This window comes from Stegodyphus dumicola, chromosome X1 (assembly GCF_044657685.1).
Source record: "Stegodyphus dumicola isolate Sdum_Otavi_A_Nest chromosome X1, ASM4465768v1".
Lineage (NCBI taxonomy): Eukaryota > Metazoa > Arthropoda > Arachnida > Araneae > Eresidae > Stegodyphus > Stegodyphus dumicola.
In genome coordinates this window covers 39,003,986-39,030,524 of record NC_140780.1, presented here as the reverse complement: position 1 = coordinate 39,030,524, position 26,539 = coordinate 39,003,986, and the positions used below count along the sequence as shown (strand labels likewise).

At 31.5% G+C, this 26,539-nt stretch overlaps 1 protein-coding gene across 2 annotated transcripts in view; it reads left to right on the top strand.

Moving 5' to 3' along the window:
• The first annotated feature begins 20,390 nt into the window (after positions 1-20,390).
• Positions 20,391-26,539, top strand: part of LOC118183908 (uncharacterized) — a 63,946-nt gene continuing 57,797 nt past the window's right edge. The window contains exon 1 of one of the 2 annotated variants that reach the window (XM_035353519.2): positions 20,391-20,523. The gene's annotated coding sequence lies outside the window, so the exon portion shown is untranslated. The remainder of the gene's footprint in view (positions 20,524-26,539) is intronic. The other variant, XM_035353518.2, reaches the window with a different exon arrangement.

Below are 26,539 nucleotides of genomic sequence, written 5' to 3'. Positions count from 1 at the left end.
TGGGATTTTCAGTTCCCTTTTAATCCATTCCTTTTTCACATATTGTTGCACTGTACTCAAGCTTTCATGTATGTAAAATTTATATAATTTGTATTGTATTTATTCCAATTTATATTTAAATGATAATTTTTACAAATTCTTGCTTCATAACTCTAGTTAACAGAAGATGTTTTTAACACCTTGGCAAAGCTTAATCTTCAGTATGTAGCTTATTTTCTAACCTAGTTTCTGGCTGAATTATTTGTAAAATTAGTTACTTGAAATTATTTGTTAACAAAGATGGTCGCTAAATCACGCTAATAATATTTCTAACTGTTGTAATTTATAATGCAACGAGTTCATACGATTTATAATATAATTCATTTATAATTTTTTCAGCAGTATTGAAATTAATAGCAGATACTGATAATGTTATACATTTAGATTACAATGATTTAGATTGCCATTGCCTTCTTCACTCATGCTTTTATACTACTTCCTAATATTTCATAATGGCATACAGGTAAGTTTAACTTATTCATTAAACATGTAAATCTCTAATTCAGCCCACTTTTGTTCTTACGTGTGCTGTATCTTCTATTTTCTTTAATATATTGTTCAGCCTAATTTCAAAAGGTCTTATGATCAAGCGGAAAAGTCACTAAACATTGGTAGTTCGACCCGAGTTTCTAGTCCCAGCGATCCCCTAGCTCTTTCTTTTTTTGTACTTATTTACTGTGTAAAAATGCATAGTACAAATTTCAGTTCATGAAGTAAAAATACTTTTAAAATTTATTCTTTAAAAATATTGCAAAATTTTTCACCTTAGCGTATCTTTTTACAAATCCCTCTGATAAGAAAAAGTAAGGAAAGAAATTAACTTGGTTTCGGTGATTGATACCTCAGCGCAAATTATGTGTAACTTTTTCCAAAAGCATAGAGTTTACATGGATATCAATAAATTATGGATTATTTCTCATCTAATTTTCTTAACATTTTTATTCCAGAATTTTCCTTTCACACTGTAGTGTTTAACTTTATGCATTTTATATAATAATTTACATTTGTTTATAATTTTACGCAAATGAAAGTGATTATTTAATTGTATAAGCTTTGCTGAAAGATAAACGAGAAAACAAAATTCTATCACTTGCGGTCAAGAGAGTGTTTGATGTAATAATTCTTATATATTTTCTTTGATAGTTTTTATTTAATTTCTTTCATTTATGCATTACTACATAGTTCTTTTCAAAAAATATTTTTCTGTGCCGCTATGTCCGTATTTCAGTTTCAAGGAATGCGTGCTCCGTGTAGGGTATATAATGCTTAATAAACTTATGATATGAAAGAGATCTAAATTCTCTTCTCATTTCTACTGTATTTTTTAAATTTCAACCCTTAAGAAATTTACTCTAGAAATCGTTTTCATGATTTAATATTTTATACTTATTTATTTATTTTATTCATACTTTAGCATTTTCTTTAAGTTTATTCTTTATCATGCTAACCTGTTTTTAAATATTTTTCTCAATACATTTGTAATTTAAAATTATTACATTTATTATGATATTTCACATTAATTTGTTTGAATACAATGGATTGCAATAATTAACTTACAATTTTTGGGTAACATGAAACACGTCTTAGGAATTCTAATCGTGAAATCATTCCATACCTGCGCTTGTTAAGTAAATCCTCGATTCTTTCCTTCCTGTTTGCGTAATTCATGTTTGTTATTTTTTTATGCTGCTTCACACCATTTATTGCAGCATATATATCTATCTGAATTTGACGAATTACATCTGTGAAGACAAATATATTAGGATGGGAATGATAAAAATTCGCTCTGAATTTTGAATGAAATGCTTCACATGCATTAGTTGTTCTTTCCGATGAAATATCAGCGCAAGCCCAAAGTATCGGGGGAAATTTTGCATCCTCATCTAGGTAGAGTTCTCGGTTATGTAATCAGTAAAGCGTGTGATGTTTGCATCCCATGGTTGCTCTGACATCAGATCTTCAACGAAGCTATCCGAAACTTCAGTAGCATCCAAAAAGGGTAATCCAAATACCAGTCGAAGCCATCTGCCAATTTCTGAATTACCATTCCTATATTGTTGCTGCAATCCGCACTGTTGAAGTTTTCGCCACCAAGCTTGAGTCAAGTGGAAACGACATCCTGTAATAGAACATTCAGGCCACGTTTTTCTCACAGCTTCATGGATTGCATATTCAAAATGTGCCACCACAATTTCTGGCTGAAAATTCAAATGCAAGTTAGAACAGAGTTCTTTCAGTTTTTGAAACATAGTTTCGTATATTGCCGTAGACTTTTCTGGTAGCAAAAAAAATACAAGTGGGATATAATGTCCATTTTCCACTGTATGAAACGTAAACATCTGAAAGAAAAATTTTGGGCAAAATGTGAAAGTGCCATCAACAAAAAACTTTTTTTCTGTCACCTAAGATCCTTAAATTTGAATCTGTTGAAAAACAAACTATATTATTTCTATCGTCATTAATCTGAAGAAGATTTTCGTGTCGATAAGATAGCACTTGCATTACATTTAATGCAGAATGCACATCAGAAATGCATTTTGGAAGTGGAGGTAGGACTTTCCTTCTCTGTCGGTACATATTTCTCCGAATACAGTGAACATCATGGCTGCTAACAATATCTGAATGATGAGCTGCAACACTAGTCAGTTCTTTCCTGATTAATTTCTGAGGTTTTTCAGATGTATCTTCCGCTGCTTTCTGTTTAACACCGTTTGAAACAACTTGTCTGGAAATAGTCTGGCAACGCTCATGATTGTGACACAGATAAGATTTTGATAACACGTTATTTGTCTTATCAAGATAAAGTGTTGCTTTGCATTTTTTACTTGTACAACGCCATTTTTGGTACTCTGCTTTTCCACACTCCTTATAAAATTTATGTCCTGAAAAAAGAACGAGAATTTTTCCTCTCTGACTGCGAATAAACTCCATCATAGTGTTGCGTGCATACGGGTTCGTTATGAAATGAATGCACAAGTCCGATGAAAAATGAACAAAAATTTATTATTATCACAACAAAAATGCTTAAATTTTCTCAAATTATCATGCAGTATTACAATATCTCACAGTAGTTTTCTTTTAACTACTCAAATGTCAATAGAACGTAATTCAAAACAGCTAAAGAACGCTAATCCGCGAATTCGCTACAATCAAAAACAGTAGTTTTCTAAACAACAACAAACTAAGCAACTACTACAAACTGAGATGTTTTCCTCCTTTTATAAGATTTTAAAATCACGCGCTAGAATTTTCCAGTACTTTCTCGAAATCAAAAAGAGATATTTATTTATTTAATGCACGCGCTCTTGTATTTTCAATTTTCCGGCTTAGCTTTCTTTTAATATTCGTCACGCGCTGCACTGCGCGAGAAATAAAACCATTTAATTTCTAATTGAACTAACATTAGCTTTTTAAATACCACATTCGTAACAATAGGTAAATATGCTTAAATAACGCCAATTTTAATTCAAGGTTGAATTTATAACAGAAGCAAATATATTTTTCTCCAAGATAGTCAAAGAATCGTTCGGAAGTAGCATGATAATGGGGGTTCTGCGACAGGAGGGTCAGAGGGTCAGGGGGCGTGGTCAATGACGTCACACAGAGGGCGGGGCCAAAGGCAACGTCATCACACTAGGAGGCGTGGTTTCGAGTGGAGTTGAGTTGTTGGTAGATTGCTGGTTGAGTTGTAGACCTCCTGCTTTTCATTTAAAGTTCGTTTTTTTAAAAATTGGCAACAGGAAATATTTTCTGCATCTTAATTTTGATGAAATGGCGATGCTGCCCTCTCTTGACGAAAAAGTGAATTATATGTTTTAGAAATATATTTTTTAAGTCTGGTGTTAAATTATTCAATGCGTGACTCTGAAAACAATGTAAAAGAAACAAATATAAAAAAGACTTTCCTTTAATGATAGTTTACCATGTTATGAAAATGTAACTACAAGATAATTTTTTTTTATTACTCAATTTTATTCTGATACTTTTATCCTTTCTATTTTTTCATGAAACTTTAACTTATTTCTCAGGTTTTCTGTTTCATAATAACATATTCATTTACTGTCGTATTTTTTTAATACTTAACGTTTCTAATTTGTAATATTTTATTTAATTTCCACGTACTATTTTTTTCATACCTTTCATAAATTTCAGAATACCCTGATTTTTAACTTATACGTTATATTTCACAAACGTTCCCGCACGTGCTGTTTATTTGTTACATTACTTAATTTTAGATGCAATTTCACACTTTTTTAACGTTATAATGTTCAATATTCTGAATTTTAAATTCATTTACTTTTTTTTAAACCATTCTAGTATTCTATACACACTTTAACTTAGTGGTATGAAATTGTATTTAAAAAGAAACGTTTATTTTTCGTGATCTTAGTTCTTTTACTAAATTTTCTACAGAATTTCTAATTTCTTTCACGTGTTTAACAATATCTTCCTTACATTACCGAATATTTTAAAAAAAAACTTAAGTCTATAACTGTTAATTGCTTTTCTTACGTTCATGATTTCTCTTCTGTGTTTATATTTCTTAATTCTAGCTTAACTTATTTATTATAATGTTTTTATTTCTGTCTCATCACTCGTAATTCCAACATTTTATCCCTTTTTATTCATTTTAACGATATGGATTGTTTTCATTTACTCCATATTCAAATATTTCCTTACAATTTTTATAATACTTGTTTTATTCCTCGATCATAATACATCATCTACAGGTTTTACTCAGAAATTTCCATTCACAACTTTACAATTTAATACCATTTATATCTAAATGTATTTCTTTCTCATATAGTTTTATGGTCTTCAAAGTTTCTAACATCATGTTTAGTTTTAAATCCCGATTACCTTTAAGTGTGTTGATAATTTTCATTTCTAATTTTACAACCACGTTCAGTGTTTCATCCACACATACCAAAATATTTCTTACATTTTCTGATATTTAGTCTATGTCATAATAGACTTTTCTGTACTTCAAATGAATTTACACTGCTCACACTATTATTTTTTCATGTTTTAGAGACACTAATTATACTAATTTTACTATTTTTCCTGCACTAATTGCATCTATGTCAGCACTCATGATAAACTAGCAATTGTTTTGCATCACATGCATAAAGAAATTCTTAAAACCAACTTTTTCAATATCGTACTCAAATTACTGTTTTCCAGATGGGAATTACCAGTATTCTTTGGTTTTACTCTGTTACATCTTTTTAAATTTTAACATCTTACTTTTAATTCCAACATACATCTTTTAAACAGTTTTTTCTTTTAATGATAGCCTTACCTTATTTGTTCAAATTAATTCTTTCATTCACCTTCTTTACTACCTTTCAATACCTTCATAATTCACTATGCAAACGCAATGTCTTTCACTGACATTCTCTTTAATAATACCACAAGTTTCCTTAATTGACAAAAAGCGAGTTATTTCTCATTTCAAAATAGAACTACTATATTTTTGCACAAACATTACCTTTATCCATTCAAGCCACCCCTTAACCTGTAACTGACGTAGCGATAGGAAAGGAGATTCTTATCATATGCTCTTTCGACATTTGAGGTTTCTAGAACTTCTTTGACAAGTATATCAATACCATCAGAAAATATACTTAACACTTTTACCCAGTTTAAAGACAACATACTGTTATAAGAATGGTTTTAGTTAAATTTATAACACAAATAAACGCATTTTGTGCTAAATAGGCATAAACATTTAGATTCAGAATATTTCTTTTTAATCCGATGTAAGACTTGAATTTCATTCATAATACGGATTGTCTCTTGATTTTCCTTTTGTTTACCTTACACTAATAGAAAATTTTTATTTTACAAGTTCAGCTTTTAATGAAATAGAAATAAAAACTACGATACACCTGCTGTTTTTAAGAAAAGGAACTTTGATATATTTCTGGAAATGTAAATGCTTTTAGAGTTTTCTTTCAATAACGTTGATTTTCATTACTTTACTAACTTCAATAATTCTCTTATTAGCTAATATGAATGAAAGAAGATTGTCAAAAATGTGACACAGTATAATTCTTACGAACATACGTACCTTTACCAGCATACAGATATTACCGATTGAAATGAAGAAAGATACAGATATTTTACTCCAATCTACATTAAATTAAAAAAAATATTTAAACTTTCATACATTCCAAAGAATAAACGAAAACTCAATAGATATTGTCATGTTTGTATATATGAGATAAAAGTTTTATGAATGGTATTTAAAGTAATGCTTAGAACTTCATAAAAGCGAACATTCACTATGTTAATACACATATCATCAGTTATTTACATTAATCAATGTAATATTAATCATTACATGTACTATATGCATATATATTTAAAGTTTAATTGTCTTACAATTGAATAATTAACTATTGAGAGAAAGAGGTTCATATCTTACACTATTTAATTCACATGGAACAAATTTTTCCATCAACCACATTGAACCAAGTTTATTAAATTCGCCAAAGCTCTTTTATTTCTGCATTTTCACACTCACGACACATTTTAAATGTAACTATTGATTACCATTTCAAACACCGATATCATAACTCAATGTAAAACTACATCATACCTCATTTTTTCCCTACTAACTACAATTTTATATATTCAAGAAGTACATCTAAGACATGATCATTTTCTATGTTCTAGCAAATCAATTCAATTGCGAACATACTATTAAGACTTGCGATTTTAGAAGACTTGCATGTATTAAGGATGTCAACGTTTCTTCGTTTTTATAAGATTCACATCAAATCATGTCGCATTCGAATGTGGTGTAAGAGATCACTTTTTCTTTTAAACACTTGTAAACAATGGATGCAATTTATAAGAAGAGAAGTATCATGCTGTTTCAAAACATCATCATCAGCATATTTCTGTTTCTTTTGACACCGGCAACATTTAAAAAAAAAGGTTCGTGAGATTTTCTTCAAATTCTGTTTTACTTGAAAAAATGTCCGAACATTCAATACGATGTAAAGATTCATATTGTTTTAAATTCTTATGCTCACTAAATATTTTTTATCACGATTTACTCTTAAAAGTAACTTTATAAGTTTTCCTATCCTTTTTACATGAAAAGAACTTGTGATTATTCACTACAAAATTCTAAGACGAGAAGCTTCGCGACTTTTCAAACTACAAACTTAAATTTCTTAGGACATACACTACATCTGATGTTTCTTTCATGAGATTTCAAATATCTCTTCAGATTACTCGTATTCAAGAAACCTTACAAATATATCACATAAGTTCAGCGAATAATCGCTTCATAAACTCTTAAATTTTCAACACGAGTGAATCACTTGAAGCATATACTGCACTGTAAACATACAATACTTAAAATAATTGTTATAAAAAATAAAAATACATTCATTTCACCAAGAAGCTTTTCTATTTAAATACATTTATTTATTTCCAAAGAACAAGTTTCTGTATTATACATAAAATATACTTAGAATTTTCTTTCATTAGTTAATATCAAATTAACAACAATATCCATTTACTGATATTTGATATACATGTTTGCTTTAAAATTAAAACTAAAATTTCAATATATTTCTATTAAAAAAAACATAAGGAAAAAAAAATACTCATAACATCAACCAAAGACAGAAATTTAAATTGAATAGCTGTACTTATATTAGTGCATTTTTATAATCTTCATAACATTTCGATTCAAAAAACCTATTACAAAATAAATGAAACATTTTTTTTCTGCCTTAAAGAATCTTTTATATTTTTAAAATTAATACATAAAAATATATCTTCCCCAATATATTTAATTCTATCCTCAACACTTATTATAATGCAATCATGTCTTGTTTGTGAAGGATGATTTACAATACAACCTTCGCATTTAAATAGTTTTTTAATCACTGAATTTAATTCAGTTTTGATAGAGTTTATGAGTTCTTTAAAAAGTTCATCATCATCACTTACCATAACCGAACAATTGTTTTTACATTTGATTTGCAACGGTAAAAAAATTTCAAAAATACTTTTATATAAAGTATTAGATACATCAGGAATAATTTCTTTCAATTTTTTTAAAATATCACAGTTTACTTTTAGGTATGTAGGTTTTAGTTTAAAAGAATTTTCATCTTGTTTAAAAACTTGTTGAAAAATACACTCACCTTCTTTGTTGAAAACTACCAACTCATTATTGCAAATGATGCTGGCAGTCGTATAGACAAGATTAAATTCATATATTTTTGAGGAAAATTCTTGCCATGTTGCAGGAGTTATAACAACACCGCGTGTAGTAGGGTATAATATTTTATTTTGTTCCACACATTCACGTAGATGAATGTTCATTCTGTTTTCAAACTGATTTATGGACACAAAATATCCCCAACCAAGAGTTCACTGTGCAATCAACTTCGAACTTTCTTTTTTCTGTTCTCGATTATTCGGCATGAAGATATTTTCAGGAACAGACTTCATATAGTGGGCAAACCAGTCATCCTCTGGAAGTACATCCTCATTATCTTTCAAGCGTCGTTTTTTAATTTTCGAAATTTTTATGTTTCGGAATGTGATACTAATTCTAGGATATTTAACGTCAGGTTGAGAGGGTATTCCGTGCATCCAAAATTGATTCGTTGGGGGTTTCATTACAAGGAGAGTTCCATGAGTTAAGTCCACGCTTCGAGATGTGAAATTTCGCCTGGTAAATACCATTTGACGTTTTGCACCTAAACTGATGATAGGTATATCACTTTCAGGTTCGAGACAAGTTTCATTGTCTTTATGCGTTGAAATTTTCGCCACTCCGTCAGGATAATAGTTCAATAAAGCAAAATTATATTTTTTTCCAGTTATCGTTTCAACATAATCTTTTACATTTAGAAGAGTTTGAGTCCATGGTTCTGCACAAATGCTCGTTCCAGAGAATTCGTAACTAAGTCCTTCATCACCAAAACCGAGTACTTTTCTTCGTGGAACATACTGAGTCCCATTAATTTCAAAACTAATATTTTTAAAATCATAATTTGATAGTTCATCTAGCAAAATATCAGCTTCATTTCGTGAATAAAATTCTTCGTATAATTCCACATTTAACTCTGTATCACATATATTCCTCATATTCGCTTTTGAATCTAACGACAATTCTGAATGATATAGAAATACGTAGCATTCTTAAATAGCAAAAATTATCTAAAACATACATTAACGAAATGATTTCATCAAGACTTATCGTAATACATTCTTGTCATGTCTTGTTTGTGAAGCCAGTCTTTCCGGCGTCATATGTGTAAAAATAATCATAATAGGATAGTGGGAAAGAGTTATAGTGTCCTAATGTTGTTATTCTGAAACTCGATATTACATATATGCATAAGGAGAATCTTAAAAGCATCATCCACTTATCACGATAGAGTAATGGAAAATTTCTAAAACTCTGATAATCATACGCGAAAGAATGTATTATCTTAAGGTTGTTGTTGCTATTCTAAATTTGACAATACATACAGAAGTGAAGGAAGACCCTTGATAAGTGCTGCACGTTATCATGATAACGTGAAGTCTACAGCGCTTATCAAGGATCTTCTGTAATGATCTAATCATGATAAGTGGATGATGCTTTTAAGATTCTCCTTATGCATATATGTAATATCGAGGTTCAGAATAACAACATTAGGACACTATAACTCTTTCCCACTATCCTATCATGATTATTTTTATACATATGACGCCGGAAAGACTGGCTTCACAAACAAGACATGACAAGAATGTATTACGATAAGTGTTGATGAAATCATTTCGTTAATGTATGTTTTAGATAATTTTTTGCTATTTAAGAATGCTACGTATTTCTATATCATTCAGAATTGTCGTTAGATTCAAAAGCGAATATGAGGAACATATGTGATACAGAGTTAAATGTGGAATTATACGAAGAATTTTATTCACGAAATGAAGCTGATATTTTGCTAGATGAACTATCAAATTATGATTTTAAAAATATTAGTTTTGAAATTAATGGGACTCAGTATGTTCACGAAGAAAAGTACTCGGTTTTGGTGATGAAGGACTTAGTTACGAATTCTCTGGAACGAGCATTTGTGCAGAACCATGGACTCAAACTCTTCTAAATGTAAAAGATTATGTTGAAACGATAACTGGAAAAAAATATAATTTTGCTTTATTGAACTATTATCCTGACGGAGTGGCGAAAATTTCAACGCATAAAGACAATGAAACTTGTCTCGAACCTGAAAGTGATATACCTATCATCAGTTTAGGTGCAAAACGTCAAATGGTATTTACCAGGCGAAATTTCACATCTCGAAGCGTGGACTTAACTCATGGAACTCTCCTTGTAATGAAACCCCCAACGAATCAATTTTGGATGCACGGAATACCCTCTCAACCTGACGTTAAATATCCTAGAATTAGTATCACATTCCGAAACATAAAAATTTCGAAAATTAAAAAACGACGCTTGGAAGATAATGAGGATGTATTTCCAGAGGATGACTGGTTTGCCCACTATATGAAGTCTGTTCCTGAAAATATCTTCATGCCGAATAATCGAGAACAGAAAAAAGAAAGTTCGAAGTTGATTGCACAGTGAACTCTTGGTTGGGGATATTTTGTGTCCATAAATCAGTTTGAAAACAGAATGAACATTCATCTACGTGAATGTGTGGAACAAAATAAAATATTATACCCTACTACACGCGGTGTTGTTATAACTCCTGCAACATGGCAAGAATTTTCCTCAAAAATATATGAATTTAATCTTGTCTATACGACTGCCAGCATCATTTGCAATAATGAGTTGGTAGTTTTCAACAAAGAAGGTGAGTGTATTTTTCAACAAGTTTTTAAACAAGATGAAAATTCTTTTAAACTAAAACCTACATACCTAAAAGTAAACTGTGATATTTTAAAAAAATTGAAAGAAATTATTCCTGATGTATCTAATACTTTATATAAAAGTATTTTTGAAATTTTTTTACCGTTGCAAATCAAATGTAAAAACAATTGTTCGGTTATGGTAAGTGATGATGATGAACTTTTTAAAGAACTCATAAACTCTATCAAAACTGAATTAAATTCAGTGATTAAAAAACTATTTAAATGCGAAGGTTGTATTGTAAATCATCCTTCACAAACAAGACATGATTGCATTATAATAAGTGTTGAGGATAGAATTAAATATATTGGGGAAGATATATTTTTATGTATTAATTTTAAAAATATAAAAGATTCTTTAAGGCAGAAAAAAAATGTTTCATTTATTTTGTAATAGGTTTTTTGAATCGAAATGTTATGAAGATTATAAAAATGCACTAATATAAGTACAGCTATTCAATTTAAATTTCTGTCTTTGGTTGATGTTATGAGTATTTTTTTTTCCTTATGTTTTTTTTAATAGAAATATATTGAAATTTTAGTTTTAATTTTAAAGCAAACATGTATATCAAATATCAGTAAATGGATATTGTTGTTAATTTGATATTAACTAATGAAAGAAAATTCTAAGTATATTTTATGTATAATACAGAAACTTGTTCTTTGGAAATAAATAAATGTATTTAAATAGAAAAGCTTCTTGGTGAAATGAATGTATTTTTATTTTTTATAACAATTATTTTAAGTATTGTATGTTTACAGTGCAGTATATGCTTCAAGTGATTCACTCGTGTTGAAAATTTAAGAGTTTATGAAGCGATTATTCGCTGAACTTATGTGATATATTTGTAAGGTTTCTTGAATACGAGTAATCTGAAGAGATATTTGAAATCTCATGAAAGAAACATCAGATGTAGTGTATGTCCTAAGAAATTTAAGTTTGTAGTTTGAAAAGTCGCGAAGCTTCTCGTCTTAGAATTTTGTAGTGAATAATCACAAGTTCTTTTCATGTAAAAAGGATAGGAAAACTTATAAAGTTACTTTTAAGAGTAAATCGTGATAAAAAATATTTAGTGAGCATAAGAATTTAAAACAATATGAATCTTTACATCGTATTGAATGTTCGGACATTTTTTCAAGTAAAACAGAATTTGAAGAAAATCTCACGAACCTTTTTTTTTAAATGTTGCCGGTGTCAAAAGAAACAGAAATATGCTGATGATAATGTTTTGAAACAGCATGATACTTCTCTTCTTATAAATTGCATCCATTGTTTACAAGTGTTTAAAAGAAAAAGTGATCTCTTACACCACATTCGAATGCGACATGATTTGATGTGAATCTTATAAAAACGAAGAAACGTTGACATCCTTAATACATGCAAGTCTTCTAAAATCGCAAGTCTTAATAGTATGTTCGCAATTGAATTGATTTGCTAGAACATAGAAAATGATCATGTCTTAGATGTACTTCTTGAATATATAAAATTGTAGTTAGTAGGGAAAAAATGAGGTATGATGTAGTTTTACATTGAGTTATGATATCGGTGTTTGAAATGGTAATCAATAGTTACATTTAAAATGTGTCGTGAGTGTGAAAATGCAGAAATAAAAGAGCTTTGGCGAATTTAATAAACTTGGTTCAATGTGGTTGATGGAAAAATTTGTTCCATGTGAATTAAATAGTGTAAGATATGAACCTCTTTCTCTCAATAGTTAATTATTCAATTGTAAGACAATTAAACTTTAAATATATATGCATATAGTACATGTAATGATTAATATTACATTGATTAATGTAAATAACTGATGATATGTGTATTAACATAGTGAATGTTCGCTTTTATGAAGTTCTAAGCATTACTTTAAATACCATTCATAAAACTTTTATCTCATATATACAAACATGACAATATCTATTGAGTTTTCGTTTATTCTTTGGAATGTATGAAAGTTTAAATATTTTTTTTAATTTAATGTAGATTGGAGTAAAATATCTGTATCTTTCTTCATTTCAATCGGTAATATCTGTATGCTGGTAAAGGTACGTATGTTCGTAAGAATTATACTGTGTCACATTTTTGACAATCTTCTTTCATTCATATTAGCTAATAAGAGAATTATTGAAGTTAGTAAAGTAATGAAAATCGACGTTATTGAAAGAAAACTCTAAAAGCATTTACATTTCCAGAAATATATCAAAGTTCCTTTTCTTAAAAACAGCAGGTGTATCGTAGTTTTTATTTCTATTTCATTAAAAGCTGAACTTGTAAAATAAAAATTTTCTATTAGTGTAAGGTAAACAAAAGGAAAATCAAGAGACAATCCGTATTATGAATGAAATTCAAGTCTTACATCGGATTAAAAAGAAATATTCTGAATCTAAATGTTTATGCCTATTTAGCACAAAATGCGTTTATTTGTGTTATAAATTTAACTAAAACCATTCTTATAACAGTATGTTGTCTTTAAACTGGGTAAAAGTGTTAAGTATATTTTCTGATGGTATTGATATACTTGTCAAAGAAGTTCTAGAAACCTCAAATGTCGAAAGAGCATATGATAAGAATCTCCTTTCCTATCGCTACGTCAGTTACAGGTTAAGGGGTGGCTTGAATGGATAAAGGTAATGTTTGTGCAAAAATATAGTAGTTCTATTTTGAAATGAGAAATAACTCGCTTTTTGTCAATTAAGGAAACTTGTGGTATTATTAAAGAGAATGTCAGTGAAAGACATTGCGTTTGCATAGTGAATTATGAAGGTATTGAAAGGTAGTAAAGAAGGTGAATGAAAGAATTAATTTGAACAAATAAGGTAAGGCTATCATTAAAAGAAAAAACTGTTTAAAAGATGTATGTTGGAATTAAAAGTAAGATGTTAAAATTTAAAAAGATGTAACAGAGTAAAACCAAAGAATACTGGTAATTCCCATCTGGAAAACAGTAATTTGAGTACGATATTGAAAAAGTTGGTTTTAAGAATTTCTTTATGCATGTGATGCAAAACAATTGCTAGTTTATCATGAGTGCTGACATAGATGCAATTAGTGCAGGAAAAATAGTAAAATTAGTATAATTAGTGTCTCTAAAACATGAAAAAATAATAGTGTGAGCAGTGTAAATTCATTTGAAGTACAGAAAAGTCTATTATGACATAGACTAAATATCAGAAAATGTAAGAAATATTTTGGTATGTGTGGATGAAACACTGAACGTGGTTGTAAAATTAGAAATGAAAATTATCAACACACTTAAAGGTAATCGGGATTTAAAACTAAACATGATGTTAGAAACTTTGAAGACCATAAAACTATATGAGAAAGAAATACATTTAGATATAAATGGTATTAAATTGTAAAGTTGTGAATGGAAATTTCTGAGTAAAACCTGTAGATGATGTATTATGATCGAGGAATAAAACAAGTATTATAAAAATTGTAAGGAAATATTTGAATATGGAGTAAATGAAAACAATCCATATCGTTAAAATGAATAAAAAGGGATAAAATGTTGGAATTACGAGTGATGAGACAGAAATAAAAACATTATAATAAATAAGTTAAGCTAGAATTAAGAAATATAAACACAGAAGAGAAATCATGAACGTAAGAAAAGCAATTAACAGTTATAGACTTAAGTTTTTTTTTAAAATATTCGGTAATGTAAGGAAGATATTGTTAAACACGTGAAAGAAATTAGAAATTCTGTAGAAAATTTAGTAAAAGAACTAAGATCACGAAAAATAAACGTTTCTTTTTAAATACAATTTCATACCACTAAGTTAAAGTGTGTATAGAATACTAGAATGGTTTAAAAAAAAGTAAATGAATTTAAAATTCAGAATATTGAACATTATAACGTTAAAAAAGTGTGAAATTGCATCTAAAATTAAGTAATGTAACAAATAAACAGCACGTGCGGGAACGTTTGTGAAATATAACGTATAAGTTAAAAATCAGGGTATTCTGAAATTTATGAAAGGTATGAAAAAAATAGTACGTGGAAATTAAATAAAATATTACAAATTAGAAACGTTAAGTATTAAAAAAATACGACAGTAAATGAATATGTTATTATGAAACAGAAAACCTGAGAAATAAGTTAAAGTTTCATGAAAAAATAGAAAGGATAAAAGTATCAGAATAAAATTGAGTAATAAAAAAAAATTATCTTGTAGTTACATTTTCATAACATGGTAAACTATCATTAAAGGAAAGTCTTTTTTATATTTGTTTCTTTTACATTGTTTTCAGAGTCACGCATTGAATAATTTAACACCAGACTTAAAAAATATATTTCTAAAACATATAATTCACTTTTTCGTCAAGAGAGGGCAGCATCGCCATTTCATCAAAATTAAGATGCAGAAAATATTTCCTGTTGCCAATTTTTAAAAAAACGAACTTTAAATGAAAAGCAGGAGGTCTACAACTCAACCAGCAATCTACCAACAACTCAACTCCACTCGAAACCACGCCTCCTAGTGTGATGACGTTGCCTTTGGCCCCGCCCTCTGTGTGACGTCATTGACCACGCCCCCTGACCCTCTGACCCTCCTGTCGCAGAACCCCCATTATCATGCTACTTTCGGAACTGATTGAAAATTTAGCTATTTAAGGAATATACACTGACTTCCGGTTGTAGGGGTGAAAAAGATCAGAGCAATAGTTGTGCTCTTGAAGAATGCCTTGTAGCCCCACATGTTGTTACAAAGATGAATTTATTGCCTGCAAGAGTATTAAGAAACCTTCTTCAAGTCATCTGAAAATTTCTTTTGTGTTACAGAGCAATTAACAAAAGTAAATCTAAAGCGATGTATAAAAGAAATTAAACGAAAAGAAACGATTTTTCACAGACAATTCAGTGTTTCTCGTCAATTAATTCAGTTCCTACTTCACGACAAGGCAAAAATACATGAAAATTCAAAATATCTGTATTAAAAATTGCGGAGTAAATCTTAACCACTTATTTCTTGGAATAAATTCCAGAAAGGATTAAGCATGACTTAATTCGCAATAATAATAAAAGAAGGCGTTATCTTTGTTGTTGCCGAAGCTTAGTTTCTCTAGATTGGCAACAAATCCACTATTCATTTATAAAAAATATATTTCTTTATTTTTATTTTCCTCTTGGCTACAGTTGGCTTCGAAAAATTAAATTGTAACCCTGTAGGGAACGGGGGAAAGAAATTTTGATCGGCGCAGTTGGACTATAGCAGGACGAGGGGGGGGATTTTCATCAGCGCAGTTGGAGTACACCCCGAATTATCAGCCACCACCTTTTAGTTTGGGTGCCAACTGTAGAATTTTAAGTGCTTTATTTTTTCGAAGCAGGAGACGTGACAAATGTGCAGTGCCCTCGCCGGAACTTGAATCCGGACATCTCGAATACCCGACGAGTGTACTTCCGTTACACCCTGAAGGCATGCGGAAAGGAGGAAGAAAATACTTTATAAAGAATTAAGATGAATGTTAACAATTTTAATAATGTTTAGTATTCCTTTAAATCCTCTGTTGAATTATAGGGAAGACGTAATGCTTCTAAATTTAGGATTTGTTGTTCAACAAAATTGTCTTTCGTGATGAGCTTCTATAGAATACCTTTGAAGATTTATGTCTTTCGAGGTGAGCTTCTATAGAATGCCTTTGAAAATTTAATTCGCGTTCTGTGTTCTCTCATGTAAACACATTTGTTAAAGAAGTTTCATAAACGCGTGTTTAATTATTCTCTGGGGCCGTCTTTTGGACATATTCTTGCATTTTGCTGCAGTTGCTGCAGCTTGCTAAAATTTGCACTATCTGACAAAACTGACAGGGCATTATTCATTCATCGACTGCTTTACATTTGAAAAAGCGACAGAACTTTGCTCCATTATGAGCACTGAATCCTTTGCAAATTAATTATATTTGCTGTGAACTGCAATTCTGTAGTAATTTTTAGTTCATGAATGAAAATATTTAATTTTCGGTGACTTCTTTCGAAGGCTAGGGCCGACATGCTTCTAATTATGCATAATATATTCATATTATATGCATTTTTAAAATTATTATTATTATCTCGAGATCTTATTGAAGATAAAATTTAAAAAAATTGCTCTTTAAATTATTTTCTGATAAATTTCTAGTCCTTTAAAAAGCCAGAGATTTAAAGCTCACTATAGATGCTTCCAACATCATAAAGTTTTAAATACCTTCTCTTCTAACTAGCGCAGATATAGAAACAAACGTGTTTTTTAAAGCTGAAAATATGCGCTATCAAATAAAGCAGTAAAATAAAAATGTGATTTTTCATCAAAATTAGCCATTTTAACCTGTTCCCAGCCTTAAAAACAAATTTTTACTGACTTCAAAACATATTTCTTTTTTCGTCTGTCTGCCAGAAAGCAGACAGACGAAAGCCCAAAGGGGCAATTTGCCCAGTAGGGCTATTGGGCATTATGCGTTGATTCACTATCAACGGCGAATCACTTTTTAAATTCTTGCTACCAAATTTTAGAGCCCTGTGTTATATTTAAAGAAATTAAATAATGAAGAATCTGCATAAATGTGTATATGCTTCTCACGTTGTGATAAACAATGGTACCTAGAGCCATCAAATTTTAAATAACATAATCCTCCACCGAGTATGTGTATCTGGAAGCCCTAATTTGGAATTTGGAGTTTGTTTTATTATCGATTTCACATTTTGTAACACTTTAACAGATTTTTGATTAATCTCAACGATTTTAAAGAGAGCAATGGCAACACTGTACGAAAATATATATATATATATACAGGGTGATTATAATTAAAGTTTAAGTTTCAAAACGCTATAAAAAAAGAACCACTGATGAAAATGATGTGAAATTTGAAAGGAATGTTATTGAAGAAGGCGGAAAGCGTATGGCAGAAGAAAAAATTTAGTTTCAAAAGTTAGCAACAGATGGCGCTGTAAGCGGGAAAATCACGACGAGAAACGAGAAATGATTCGTAAAACAACGGCTAAGGTGGAAGTTACACATTAAAACGCATTGACAAATTAGAATTGTTGAATAATTTTATTTGCATGACTGTACATATCACATCGAAAGGAACAAATCGGTTTCAAGAGTTTTGCGGCGACATACCGCATAAGAACCATTCATCAAAGCAGTTCGGAAGTGTCGCGAGACTGGCGCAAAACATGTTCAATATGGTGTCCACCGTTGTGTGCAACAAGTTGAAAGCGACAAACAGCATGTTCCACAACGGATCGCAGTGTCTCCGGGGTGATGTTCAGAATGTGTTGCGAAATGCGTGCCTTTAATTCCGCTAAATTTGCAGTTGGAGCACGGAACACAACATCCTTCAGATATCCCCTCAGCCAGAAATCACACGGAGTAAGATCAGGCGATCGGGACGGCCAGGCTGTAGGGAAATGACGGCTGATAATTCGAGCATTTCCGAAATGGCGCCTCAGCAGCTGCTTCACGGGATGTGCAATGTGCGGAGGAGCGCCATCTTGCATAAAATGATTTCATCCACACGTCTACGCTGTTGCAGAGCTGGAATCACGTGGTTGCGCAAAATCGATGCATACCTCTGACCAGTGACGGTTGCGATAACAGGACCGGAAGCACCCGTCTGCTCGAAAAAATATGGTTGTAGGATGAATGATGCCGTAAAGCCACACCATACCGTGACCTTTTCAGGATGAAGTGGTACGGGGTGCGTTGCCAGTGGATTTTCTGTTGCCCATATTCGACAATTCTGGGTATTCACGTATCCTATCAGATGGAAATGGGCTTCATCTGTCCACACAATTTTCCACGGCCATTCATTATCCACTTCCATGCGAGCCAGGAATTCTAACGCAAACGTCTCCCTAGCTGTCAAGTCAGACGGAAGCAACTCCTGCACATGGCCAATTTTGTACGGATAGCATTGCAGGATGTTTCGTACAATTTTCAGCACCGCGCTCGTAGGCCTGTCCAATGTTCAGGCAATTTTTCGTGCACTGCACGGTTGCACACCACCGGCCGACCCCTCTTGTAATGCTGTGGCCACTTCTTCAACTACCGTCGAATGCACTCGTTTTCTCCCTCTACCAGATTGCACATCAAACGAACCTGTCGTTTCGAATTTTTGCATCATTTTCTTTATACCTACGACACTCATTGGACCAACGCCTTCTTTTATACCCTTCAGTGTCCTGAATTTTTGCAGAGCTACTCTTGCACAATCATCATTCTTGTAATACAGCTTTACCAGCAGACGCGATCCTGCAGTGAAACACCCATGGCGAACGTCTGAGACGCGAAATGAGGAACAGCCTGGTACCTGGCGGCTTTATAACACTGAAATTTAACTAAAATTTTAATTTATGTCTTCTTCCGCTTGCAGTGCCATCTGTTGCTAACTTTTGAAACTAAATTTTTTCTTCTGCCATACGCTTTCCGCCTTCTTCAATAACATTCCTTTCAAAGTTGACGTCATTTCCATGAGTGGTTCTTTTTTTATAGCGTTTTGAAACTTAAACTTTAATTATAATCACCCTGTATATCTCCAACGTGCGAGACTGTGTGTCGGAAATTCTAAACATATGCTCTTTTTAAATTATTTTGGGATATTCCAGTTGAATTGAATTTTATCGTTTAAGTACGAAGAACATGATATTTAAAAAATAAAAGCAACACACAAAACGTTAAAGAAAACGCTCCTTAGGGCGTAATGTAAAATCTGAAAACTTGAGATTTTTTCTTTTGTTTTCTTTCTTCTTTTTTGAATATTTTTGCTTTTTTTTAGCTAATGACAAAATAAGTATTTGAATGAAGTAGGGAGTTATTTGATAAAAACTAATTATAATTTTAGTATTTGTTACAAATTACAGTAACTTTTTTTAAAAACGGTGAAACGAGCCGAAATGAAAATTTACTTGCGTACAAATATCATCAGAATATCAAATTCATATTCGTAGTGCCTATTGTGCGATGTAAGACCACTGAAAAGCTTTAAGAATTTTCTACCTTCAAGAATCGAAGAATTTCTTGAAATTTGGCAAGCTCTTGTTGTTTTTATCAACTTTTTGTAAACTATGCGATACTTTTAAAATTTACCTGTTTTATTTATCTGTTTCATTCTCAAGTGCTTCTTCACTTTTCTCTAACCTTCTTGAATAAGAATAAAACAATTTCGTGTCCGAGTGTAGTGCAGTTAGCTGAACGGAAAAGAAATCGATGCCATATTTTATATTATTTTCTTATAAGTAGAAATTTGTTTGCACTGCTTAGAGCTCGACATTTATCTTAAAATATGTATTAAAAAATAATTACGTAATCTTTCTCATGATTGTTAAATTAATTCACGCGTGCAGTCGTCACGTTTCCAGTTCGGAGAAGAAAAGTTTCCAAAAAATGCAGCAAGTTAAAAGCGAAAAGTTGTTCACCAATAGTTACCTTTTCATCAGCGCATGCGCGTTTCCTACGAAACTGTTGATCTGACAACAAGCATCCCGAGCTACTATTCGGATAAGTCTCTTCAATACACAAATGAATGGGTGTGCGGTGTGTGGCCTAAGAGGCAAAAGAAAAGAATAGCATTGCATTATAGTTTTATTAATATCTATACCGGTAAGTTTTATTTATTTATTTTTTTATTGCCTCTTCAGTCTTTCTGTGGCTTTTGTTCATTAAGCATTTTGGCAGGTAAATAACAGAAATAATCAAAATCGTTTTCAGCCTTCCAAATGAAATTTCATCCTGTGGTTTAATTACATGCCATTAGTTTTTGCAGATTCTAATAACACACACTCGAAGTGTTAATGTAAATTGTAATCAAATGTTATGTTAAATACTGAAGTGTATATCTCAGCCGCTGTAAAAATTAATTTATTTAAAATAAAAGAGAGAGGGAAACGGAAAAAAAAAAAAAAAAAAAACTGCAAGAAGAAGAGAAATGTGCTTTAAGATTTAGATACCTTTTAGTCAGTCTAATAAACTGGTAGACAGTTTGTTCACGTATTTGTAATCCTATATACAATTTAGAAATTTAAATTTATTTAAACTTTTTTTTAAGTTACAGGAAATAATGAGTGCCTTATATTTGCTAAAAAGCCTTCAAGTTCTAAACATGCCAGATAATAAATTCTAAATTATATTAAGAATAAGAACTGTAAATAATTTTTTTATATATTAGTTTCATTTCTGTGCTTGGAAACGCAGAATAACAGAATTTTATCCTTCATTTAATGTGCCCTTCATATATGTTATTAATGTAAACAAAAATTAGTTTTAAGAAGATTTTTAAATGATGCATAATGTAGGATAAATTTATTAAAAACCTAACTAGGAAGCAAAACATATTTTTCTTTAAGAGTAGCATTTACATGTAGATGGTACGTTTAGATTTTCAGTTCTATTTAGTGCATCATTTTAATCCCCTTCCCGCATCATAGAAACTGTTTGATTTTTATTTTCCGACAAAATACAGGGAGGAGGTAAACTCAATTAAATTCGAGTAATCAGAAACTACTGCCGTGAAAGCTTTAACTAAAAAATGCGGACTAAACCTGGATACCAGAGGGCTCAGGTTTACTTCAGATAAATCGTGGAATATAGAATCTTTGCGAAATAAGGAAGCTTAAAATTCATTGATCTAAATATCCATTCGAAGAGGCTCGTGGTAGGGAAGGGGAGTATAAGACTGTCAGATATCATGACTGAGTTTTAACCATCGGGGTCTTTTATTGTACTGACTGATATATGTATTCAGAGAGTTTCCTTTCTAAGGGCACAACATGCACTAACCAGGTTGGTAATTGTTATTCTCCGTACGTGTAGCACGGCGGATCAGTATTTTAAGCCTTTAGGTTCGTATATATCCTCCCATGCTTCGTGAATTGAGAAATTCCGTATTCCCAAAATTGGACACATGAGCAGTGTGACTTGTAGCCTCGTTCCGCTGGAAAAAATTAATTTCGGTAAACCTAGGGAGTTGTTGCATCAAAAATGTTCTGAACATGTGTGTGTAGCTGTCTGCATTAATAGTTGTGACGTTTCTTATATCGTCTTGGGAAAAAATATACCAGTTGATGAAAGTGTGAAAGTGCACACAATATTGTAACTTTCGGACTACGTAATGGTTTTTCATGTAACTCATCCGGGTTTTCATGATTCCAATATCGATTAAAGTCACATAGCCACCATTCCTATAAAATGATTTTACGCAGAAAACATGCTATACACCAGACTCCACGTTTAACAAATGGCATAAAACGCCAAACAATAATCCAAAACCTCCAGGACCCCTCGTAAGCAGAAAATGAACTATTGGATCTTTAAAATTTCCCGCTTCACTAGCGGACCTTATACTAGTTATATACCAGTTGAAAATGTTATTCAGATATTCTAAACACTAAATTATGGTTTATTAATACTAGAGGTTACAGTGTGTTTCATAGGTCAAGTCACTTCAGGTTACTCGTAGGTTTGACCAGTTACAGTGTGTTTCACAGGATCTGGACTACGAAGAAATAGAAAAAATTTTGAACGGAAAAAGATTTTTATTCAGATTTTCAGAATTTACAGACAGGTTTTTCAAAATGTCATGTGTAAATTCTGAAAATTCTTCATTCCTTAATTTTCCCAAAAGTGTGTCATTTGAGGAAATTAAGGAACGAAGTCTCAGCTCGGAGCTCTGGATAACCAGCTTCAGTTGGAGAAATGAAACCGATCCTATCTCGGTTGATTTGGTTGTTTTTAGCTTTTCTGCAGTGCTTGTCTATTTCCCCAGGCTTTAATATAGCCCTGTTAGAAGAAGGCAAATCAGGGCTGTGATAGGCGCCAAGTACTTCTTTTGCAAAAGTGATTCTTGAAATTCTTTTCGGATGCCACGATTGCCATAGCGAATTCTGAGCACGTTCAGGGCTTCACTCTTTGATTGTAGAAGGACTCCAACCTGCTCAAACTGTCTTTGATCCAGTGTTCATAGTAGGCATCAGGAATAAACCTCGTTCGCAAGAATTCAATGTAATGTTTCGAATGTAGAGTGAAGATGTACTAGACAGCTTTCTGAGGGTTTCAGTAGATCTTTCGGATCACAAAGGAAAAAAAAAAAGCTTTGACAAAAAAAAAAAGAGGTCATTAATTGAAATTGGCCTATTTTAGTGCAAAAGGACTTTCGAAAAACATATGTAATTATCTTAAATAAAAGGCTGTCTCAAAATTTAATATTTAGCTATCAATACATTTGAATTACAAAGTGTAACCAATAAAAATTTCTTGCAGACACTAAACTAACCTTTCCTAGATTAAATAAATATGCATTGGAGCTTTCCCTTTGAATCTTTAATATTTCTGTTTACGTATGTTTTAATAAATATTTACTAAATTTGAAATTTAGTAAAAAATTGCATTGCTTAAAGAAAGATTTTCATTTTTTTGGGGAAAAAAATGTTTGACCCGTCAGTTGCTTTCAGATCGTGCCTGCATGCAATTTGATTTTGAGATGACTGATGTATTAATTAAATCTGTATAACAGTCTTCACCAGTTTCCGAAGTTTTAGGTTGGTTGTCTTAATAACTGTGGCGAAGCAGAGTTAAAAGCTATCTGCCTAACTTAAATTCCTTGTGTTTACAAGTGTTTTAAAGCTATCTGTGTGTATACTTACGCTGTTATTGGATATAACTTGATGACTAGTCTCCAGCAAATTGAAAACTCTTTTACTTATACTTTTTGCTCTCCATACCACGAAATCTCACATGAAACATCAATCCATAGATTAAAGGTAATGTGAGCCATGTTCTTTATTTAAAAGGAAAATAATGTCAGTTATTAATCTCCAACTCTTCGTTATAAAATTTCATAAGTTTTTTTTACTCAATTAATTATTAAAAATATAATTTCGTAAATTATAGGTTACATCTTATATTCGTGAGGACATTTAAAAAACAATGTAATTTATGTTTTATAGAATATTTTTACAGATTTTTAAACTATTCTGTATTCAATTTCTTAAAACGTTTAATTATTTAGATTGAAAACAGTGCATGCCGTTTTTTTGCATGTTCGTGCTACATTTTTCTCTTAACTTGAACTCACTTTTTAGAGTTTTAGAACGTGTGATTTACGTACTCTATTTTGTTATGTTTTCAACAACGTTTACATTATTCTTCGTCTTTCTTTTAACTTTTTCTTGTAATCTACTTTACATGAAAAGTTAGAAATATGATATGTCATTAACACTTTCATATGGAGATTTATTTTCAGCACAGGCGTATTCTTAGGGTTAAAACTGAACTATTTTACTTTTCCCCTTTCGCTCTATTATTGCATTTAGAAAATAGAAAATTTAGAGTTTTTACTAATTAAATGAAAAAATTGTTTTCTAAGTTTAGCTTAATTGATTCTTCTGAATCCAGCTTTCATTGAACCATGCTAAATAATCTGTGAATACTGTTTCCTTTTTATATTTCCTAATTATTTATGAGATAATTTACTGATAGAGTATTTTGGGTAAATTATCTGTAGCCCATATACGAGTAATTTGCCTGTGAGAAAAGTACGTTATACCTTGTGTGAACTTTAGAGTGAATGTCTTTGCCAAAACTCTGTATTTCTTCCTGAAACGCTTCTTCCGAGTCCTGTTTTTTTTTTTCATTTTTCGTATGTCTTTTAACACCGATAAAACAGCCCAGTTGCTCGAAACAACGTCAGTTAATCTCTTTAAATTAATTCGTGCAATAATCTGCTATTTTCTTCTGCATATTAAAAGAATATTCGATATTTTGAGATATAATATTTGAAAAGTTTTAACCAGATGAACAGATTTTTGATGATTAATACAAGTAGTAATTAAATAGTTTAAGTTGCCGAATCCAGTCTTTTTTACACTTTAAATCATTCGGTCCCTTCAAACATAAATAATTTTTGTAGATATTTAAATTAAAATAACTGATATATGTTTCTTCTTCAGTTCAGTCTTAATCTCTGGAAGGCCTGGTTAAAAATACTTTGCCATACTTTTAAGCCAATGATTTATTCAGAAATATTCTAACGTATTTCTTTACAGATTGATTGAAAATTGTTTCATTTTTATGATCAACCTAAGTTTAAACCCTCTATTCGATACGTGCAAAGAACAGTTTTATTTACAATTGTTATATTTTTTTAGGCGCTTATTTAGCCTAACTCGTTCGAGTTGCAGGGAGAGCACTATTTCGAAATCTAGATAATTGCTTTTTACATAATTTTTTGAAGAAATACTTGAAACTTCTCACTGACATTAAATTAAAAACTGAGTTTTCTGTATAACGTTCTTGGGTGTGTAAGACATGGCGAAATGATTAATACTGGCGTCACACAGGAATAATTTTCTCACCGATCATGTCTCAACATCCGTTCGGATGCAATAGCTGAATGACAGGTAACGTCAAAAGGTACAAACAGCAGAATAAAGAAATTTTGTAGCATCTGTATTACATGAAGTTTAGAAGGTCTGATTTTAGTCTGGAAGAATCAGGCTGGATTCTTCTTTAAATTCTGGTTGTGAAATTACAATAGTATCCGAAAATTTGTATTAATTTCTTTTCTTATTTTTGAAATTTCCGTATAGACTTCTTTTATTTACTAAAAGAAAAATTTGTTTTATAAATTTCTATATCAGTACTACTTTGGAGTTCAATCACAAATGAATATGCGATACTCATTGCATAGAAACATGCAGAAATAAAAATTTTAAGAGAGATAATAATTGCGAACTTATCTAGCCAGAGTGTCTTGGAGTTGGTCTGCCGGTATTTATATACTCGAGTGCAAAATTAACAGAATTTCCACATTATGTCGAGTTTCTGAAAACCTAATGGACAGACTTTAATAAAATTTGGTGTGAATATACATTTATTAGAGAGAACGAGTTATACCATTTAAAAGTCATTTTATGTGCGCAGTTCATAGTACAAGGGTGTCCAAAATCGGTGTTGCGATATCGAACTGAAAATGAGACTAATATAGGGACCTATCTCTCCTCACGGCGAGATAGGTCAAGCAGCGTGACGGCAGTCTGGACAGGAGGCAGTTGAAGAGTCCCTATGGCAGTCGATCCCACTCCTGCAGCAAGGCAAATTTCATCTCCGGGATGGTTCTCGGAGGGGGATGGCGGGCTGAAATTGCCCTTCAAGAGCATAGATTCCAAGTGCACATTGTCTGCACCTTTTTTAAAGCGCTCTGCTGCAGTGAGCGGGACGCAAACAGTATGCGCTGCAGTGAGCGGGATCATCCGGCATACAGCCCTATCACATGAAGCCTTCGCACAACTGTAGACTGTGAAACTCGGGTTCCAATCGCAGCATGCAGTTCAAGTAAGAGCTGCCAAGTTGTAGCAGTCTGTGTCGCCGCACTGGAAGTGCCAAATAACGATCCTCATTCATCATTGTGAATCTTGGTTGACTTTGCCCTGGTCTTCTCGATATGGATTTATTGTCCTGAAACTGTTTCCATAAATTGCAGACGAGACTTAGCGTTATATTGAGTTCTGTAACCACCTGCGCTTGTGATTAGTATGCTCCAATCTACCGGCAGTTCTCTATATCATTCTGTCATCCATTCGTTCGTAACTGCTCATTTTACCTGATACCTTATAAAATTTAT